The following is a 7,500-nucleotide window of genomic DNA, read 5'->3' as shown; positions in this document are numbered from 1 at the left end:
ATCTATAAATAGAACAATGAGAAATAGTAAAACAAACTAAACACAACATGTTTATTTTAACAATATTTTTTATTTAGTTTAATCTAATCTAGTTTACTTAATAAACTTTACTTCTAATTATCATAGTATTTAATATAGAATATAGTTAACAATCTTTTAAACAAAGTCTTAAATAAAGTTACAGGGAGTAATTGTAATTAAAACACCAAAAAAAAAAGGTATTAATAAAAAAAATACTTACATCAAGTTAAAATTTTATAAGGATTAATTTTAAAATATCAAATCGATTGTAAATCAAGTGCAAATAGGTTTTTTAAACAAACCGAAGGGTTTATAAAGGCTTGTAAACGGTTTCAGACGCCTACGACCATACCACACTGAGCACACCCCATCTCGTCCGATCTGGGAAGTTAAGCAGTGTCGGGCGTGGTTAGTACTTAGATGGGTGACCGCTTGGGAATACCACGTGCCGTAGGCTTTTGCTTTTTGAATTCATCTTTTTTGTACTATTTTTCTTTCTGACCTATTTATACTTATTACTCGTTTATTTACATTTTTTTAACGCTTAAAAGAAAAGTAACTTCTAGTTATTAGCAAATAAAAACGTAAGCCAATCAGATAACGTTATTTGCTGTTTAAACCAATTAGAGCGCTAAAAAAGTGGTTTGACCAGTTTGAGATATCGAAAAAATAATTGCACCATCTTGTAGAGTACAATTTTCTGAGTTAAAATTAATACAATTAGTCTTTTATACTAAAACTTAAAAGTTTTTTTGTCCACAAACAAATCACTTGAAAAATCAAACGAAAATAAATTTTGCACTTTTGTATTGTGAGTCATAATAAGTTATTTACTGTTACCAACAGATACTAGCAAAAGCTTCTTAAAGTTTTGTATTAACTTAATGTATTTGTAATAAATTTTACTTAATAGAAACTATTGAATTACGTTTACTTAGTTTACTTTTGTATGTGTATTAAATATATAGCAATTTTGTTTGAACTTAAATAAGGACTATTAAACTATTAAAAGAAAACTATCAAAGTTTACTAACTCAAAAGCTAAATCTTAGTTTTATTGTTATAAACATTTATGTTGTAATTTACTAATAACTAAATGAGTTTATTTCAAACAAAAAGAATTAAATAATGTTATGTTATGTCAAGCCTCCTATATGAGGTATATAGGTATATAAGGTATACAAGCTTATGTTTGAAAGTTATAATAATAAAAATAAAAATAAATATTTAGTTGGTAAAATTTGTATGTTTTAATATGCTTTGAAATTAGAGTTAGTATAGAAGTTTTTTTTTAAGTATAATAAATATAAATATTTAGTTACTAACAATAAACTAAAATACCAATTTTGTAGTTATTACAAAAAAAAAAACAAAAATATTATACAAAAGTTTCATAATTATAAGCTTTGAATAACTTTACTTCATAACTATATTCATGTTTGCATATTTAAATTATAAAAAGTTAGTGTTTTGTGTATTGACTTTATGATTATTTTATTTTAGTAACTGTTAGTTTTATACTTTAATAAAAGAAATATGGTTAACAAGTAAGTTAAAAATGAAAGAAGCATAAAAAAACACACTATTTAACTGCTTATTCAATAGTTTGATTATTTAATTATTTTTCTGTTATATAGTTTAATCGTATTGTATAAAAAATACAGAGGTTTAAAGTAAGTTTGAATAAAAATAAAACAAAACATATAAAAAACAGTTCAAATACATAGTTTTTTTTTTTAATGTTCGCGATGGAGAAAACAATGGAGAAAATTTAATTCTTTAATAATAAGTAGTAATTTAAAAAAAAAATAATACAAATAAAGTTATACAATATATATACAATAGTTTGTCAAACTAGGCAAAAAAGAGTAGGCCACCACTACAATCCAATGTTCCAACTGGAAATTCAATGAGATCGTTACTGTACTTGTGATGAACGTTGATAATCCCAAAGATTGTAAGTCGAAGGCCTTACCCAACCTAACCAGCGCACTGGTTTTCTTACAACTGAATTAATCAACATTTAATATTGAATATAATCATTATTGATAGATAGAGGAATGTTGACAATCAACAACAGATTGTAAGTCAAAGGCATTACTCGACCAAAGTACCCACAACCTAGATTGAACAACATTTATTAGATAGATTTGTTTATTGATAGATAGAGAAATATTGACAATCCACAACAGATTGTAAGTCAAAGGCATTACTCGACCCAAGTACCCACAACCTAGATTGAACAACATTTGTTAGATAGATTTGTTAAATAGATAGATAGTACAGTATAATCTCAAAGAATTTGAAGTTGAACATTGAACAATAGTGGCCACCATTTCAGGCCTGCTGGCAGCTAGATTACAGCCCCCGGCTACGCAGACCTGCAATATTGATGAAAAAAAACAGTATATATATTTCCGAATCTGACTTTGAGTACTTTTTATATATTATTAACAAAGTTTTTTAGGGGTAATATCTGTTTAGTTCTTTAATATATCTTTAAAATAAAACACTAAATTAATAACATAATAATAATAATATTTTGTTTTTAATTCGTTAATAAAGTTATTTAATAATATTATATATTAAATGTATATAATAAGTTTAAGTAATAAAATAAATATAATATAACAAATATATTGTATAATAATAATTTTAAAATTAGTAAAAAATAAATAAACATAGTTGAGTTATCAAATTAAACAAACTAGAACGTCAAGTATTTAATTACTAAAATTAATTTAATTTAAATTCAAATTGACACTGTAATTGACATGTAATTGTAATTGACAAAATTATAAAAATCAACCTATTTATATAGCAAAATATTTCTTTATCTTTGTCGTGGCGTTGGGTCTTTGGTCTTGACAGCTAACTCATAAGCGGAAGGTTGTGAGATCGAGTCCCGCTAGTCGTCACGCAAGACATATACTTGAGAGCCGGAGTTAAATTTCTTTGTCATTTGAATTTGAACGCCTGCTAGACAGGCAATTTTTTTGTTATTTAGTGATTTATTAAAGCAGTTTTGCGTTTTACGTTTTTAGCAGACATGCAGTTTCCACTATGACATTGTTTACGTTAATTAATTGTCTCTCAAAATATATTTATATTATATCACATTAAATGAAAAAATAAGTTAACTATCTTATATTAATTTAAATAACTTTATATAACCTTTTACTAAATTTTTATAAGTTTAATATTCTTATCAATTATTTTATATATTACTTTTTTAAGGTGTTTAAAACTTTTAGAAGCTGTATGTAATGTCTTTTAGTTTAATAGTTCTGTTAAACTATAAAAAAATATAAACATGGTTGAGTTATCAAATTAAACAAAATAGAACGTCAAGTATATAATTACTAAAATTAATTTAATTAAAAAAAAATCTCAGGTAATCTAAAATGTCAGGAATTATTTAAAAATAAATATAAATTTAAAACTTATTATATTGAAAAGATTGATGAATAATACTCTTGAATGTATGCAATGTTTGTATTTGTAATGCAATAACATAAATGGATAGATCAATGACAAATTGTAAACATATTGTATTATTTTATTTTACGATTTTATTTATTTAATTCAATAATTCAATAAACTTTACTTCTACTTGTCCTGGTCTTAGGTAATTTATAGATAACAATTATTTAAACAAACACTTTTGTACAGTTACAATACAGTTTTAGTACAGTTTGGGAGTAACTGTTGATAAAAAAAAACAAAAAAAAAGGTTAATTCAGGTTAAAATTTTATAAGGAATAATTTTAAAATATCAAATTGATTGTAAATCAAGTGCAAATAGGTTTTTTAAACAAACCGAAGGGTTTATAAAGGCTTGTAAACGCTTTCAAACGCCTACGACCATACCACACTGAGCACACCCCATCTCGTCCGATCTGGGAAGTTAAGCAGTGTCGGGCGTGGTTAGTACTTAGATGGGTGACCGCTTGGGAATACCACGTGCCGTAGGCTTTTGCTTTTTGAATTCATCTTTTTGTACTATTTTTCTTTCTGACCTATTTATACATATTACTCGTTTATTTACATTTCTTTAACGCTTAAAAGAAAAGTAAATTCTAGTTATTAGCAAATAAAAACGTAAGCCAATCAGATAACGTTATTTGCTGTTTAAACCAATTAGAGCGCTAAAAAAGTGGTTTGACCAGTTTGAGATATCGAAAAAATAATGGCACCATCTTGTAGAGTACAATTTTCTGAGTTAAAATTAATACAATTAGTCTTTTATACTAAAACTTAAAAGTTTTTTTGTCCACAAACAAATCACTTGAAAAATCAAACGAAAATAAATTTTGCACTTTTGTATTGTGAGTCATAATAAGTTATTTACTGTTACCAACAGATACTAGCAAAAGCTTTTTAAAGTTTTGTATTAACTTAATGTATTTGTACTTAGTTTAAATTAATAGAGTTTATTTGGTTTACTTTATTATGTGTATTGAATGTGATACAACTAAAACAAAACAAACAAGGAGAGTACTTGAATAGAACCAACACAATTTACAGACCAGTTGTGTACTAAACTTAAAGCAATTCTGAATAGTGAATATGCAGTTATTATTATAAGTTCAAAGTTCACTTTAACTTAATTTAATGTATTTTGTAAATTGGTTTTATTTAATAGATAGTAGTGAATTACTTTATTTAATTTACTTTAGTATGTGTTATATAACTTTATTTAAACAAGAAGCAAAACGGGATTATACTTTCAATAAACTACACAATTTACAGACCAGTTGTGTACTAAATTTAAAGCAATTCTGAATAGTGAATATGCAGTTATTATTATAAGTTCAAAGTTCATTTTTATTTATTTTAATGTATTTTGTAAATTGGTTTTATATAATAGATAGTAGTGAATTACTTTATTTAATTTACTTTAGTATGTGTTGTATAACTTTATTTAAACCAGAAGCAAAACGGGATTATACTTTCAATAAACTACACAATTTACAGACCAGTTGTGTACTAAATAAAAAGCTATTGTGAATAGTGAATATGCAATTGTTATTATAAGTTTATAAGTTCACAGTTTACAAAAGCTTAACAATTTAGTTATTATTTTGTTCATATTTGCATATCTAATTTATGAAAAGTTAGTGTTATGTGTATTGGCTTTTTAATTTCTTTATTTGTAGAACTGCAGTTTTATATTCTAAAGAAACATGTTTAAATAAATATGTTTAACAAGTAACTTAAAAATGGAAGAAATATATTGTATATATTGAACTATTTATATTTATTCTAGCTATTTGCTTAGTGTATTTATTAATGTGATTATTTTATTTTGTTGTTTGTCTTATAGTTTAATCGTATTGTGTTGAAATATATATAACAAATACAGAGGTTTAAAGTAAGTTTAAATGAAAATAAAAATAAGACATATAGTTGAAATTATAAAATTATAAGTTTAAAAAAATAGTTTTTTTTTTTTTTCTTTGTTTGTTTGATTGTTTGTTTATTATATAATCGCGACGTTTCATTTTATTACTTTTAAGCATACTAAATATAATAATAGGTATAGTTATAGGAAAAATTCTATTAGTTTCTAATGTAATAAAAAAGTTTATTTCCACAAATAAATAAATACCTGAAAAATCAAATGAAAAATAAATTTCGCACTCTTGTATTGTGAGTCATAATAGGTTATTTACTGTTACCAACAGATACTAGCGAAGGCTTTTTAAAGTTCTATGTTAATTCAATGTATTTGTACTTAGTTTTATTAAAATGACAGTATTTTTAGTTAAGTATGTTTATTTAACGTTGTGTAACTCAAGTAAAACCAGAAGCAAATAAGGAGACTACTTTCAATAAACTACACAAATTAAAAATATATTATTATTTATAAATCAATCGTGTTGTGTTTCAAAATACATTTTTCAAATAATGTTTTACAAGTATTTATCAGTTATTTAGTTTTCTTTTTATAGTTTAGCTGTATTGTTTTATTTATTTGTTATTATTTTTATTTAATTGTTTGCTTATTATATTTATCGCCATGTGCTTAAAAAATAAAACAACTATAAAGGTTTAAAAAGTAAGTTTAAATAAAAATAAAATGAAACATATAAAATAAGTTTATGATTTTTTTATTATTATTATTTTTATTTAATTGTTTGCTTATTATATTTATCGCGATGTGCTTAAAAGAATAGAACAAATACAAAGTTTAAATTGTAAGTTTTAAATAAAATAAAATGTAACATATAAAATAAGCTTATGTTTGATTTTTTTATTTTATTTTTATTTATTTTTATTTAATTGTTTGTTTATTATATTTATCGCGATCTGCTTAAAAAAATAAAACGAGTATTAAGGTTTGAAAAGGTTATTAAATAAAAATAAAATGAAACATATAAAATAAGCTTATGTTTTTATTTTTATTTTTTTTTTATTATTATTTTTATTCAATTGTTTGTTTATTATATTTATCGCAATGTGCTTAAAACGATAAAACAAATATAAAGATTTAAAAAGTAAGTTTAAATAAAAAATAATACAAATAAAGCTATTTATAATAAACAAACATATTTAAAACATTATAAAAAGTAGTTTATATATATTATTTTTATTTATTTCTTTTAAACATATTAAATAAAGTATAAAAAAAGTATTAAAACATTTAAACGTAGCATAAATAAGCTTAAAATATTAAAAAAATTGAAAAGAAACAAAGAAATTTAAAAAAAATCGGGAAAAATCGGCAAAAAAGTTCAACACAACATTTGAGCATCATACGCGTATGCATTACTTTACACTAGTGAGAGAGACGTGTTTGTGCGTTCGGTCGACTTGGCGAGAAAGCGGGCTTAAAGCATTACTGTTTAGCACCCGAGGCGCGGCTATTGCAGCGGCGGCGAACGTGCTATGTAAACGCATCGGAGCAGCGTATGAAAAACTACAAGCGTCCAGCGGCGGTAGGCTTATAGCTTTGCGAAGTCGTCGAGACGAGTAGCCGACGCAGGCACGGCTCGAGGCGGGTAACTGCAGCAGACAGATGGCGTGTTGCTGCTGACGAGTTAACCGGCAGAAGGCAAACGGTTGGTCGGGGAGAAAGAACAGTCAGTTGTATAGCTGCATGCTGCAGTCGACGCGGGCTGGCGCTTTAAACAGCAAAAGGCCGGCGCCGACTTTCAGTAACGTTCGCAAGGCTTTTAAGCCGAGTGATAGAAAAGGTCTGTATTTATACAGTAAAAACGCTCAGTCGAGCAACGGGTTTAAACGCCCTCGGATAGTTATCTGGTTGATCCTGCCAGTAGTCATATGCTTGTCTCAAAGATTAAGCCATGCAAGTGTAAGTACGAGCTCACGTACAGTGAAACTGCGAATGGCTCATTAAATCAGTTATGGTTCATTTGATTGTACGCTTTTACATGGATAACTGTGGCAATTCTAGAGCTAATACATGCGTAAAGCGCCGAACTGACGTGAGGCGCGCATTTATCAGACCAAAAC

The 7,500-nt window shown here is 25.9% G+C and overlaps 2 non-coding genes across 2 annotated transcripts; both read left to right on the top strand.

Moving 5' to 3' along the window:
- Nucleotides 1–359: 359 nt before the first annotated feature.
- Nucleotides 360–478, top strand: LOC145848230 (5S ribosomal RNA). The gene has a single exon (XR_014371812.1). It is a non-coding gene; the product is annotated as a 5S ribosomal RNA (ribosomal RNA).
- A 3,399-nt stretch (nucleotides 479–3,877) lies between these two features.
- On the top strand, nucleotides 3,878–3,996 carry LOC145848222 (5S ribosomal RNA). Its single transcript, XR_014371804.1, has one exon. It is a non-coding gene; the product is annotated as a 5S ribosomal RNA (ribosomal RNA).
- Nucleotides 3,997–7,500: the final 3,504 nt, after the last annotated feature.

The sequence above is a fragment of the Thalia democratica genome, unplaced genomic scaffold (assembly GCF_965202585.1).
Source record: "Thalia democratica unplaced genomic scaffold, ktThaDemo2.hap1.1 HAP1_SCAFFOLD_1297, whole genome shotgun sequence".
NCBI classification, from domain to species: domain Eukaryota; kingdom Metazoa; phylum Chordata; class Thaliacea; order Salpida; family Salpidae; genus Thalia; species Thalia democratica.
This window is presented reverse-complemented; position numbering and strand designations above follow the sequence as displayed.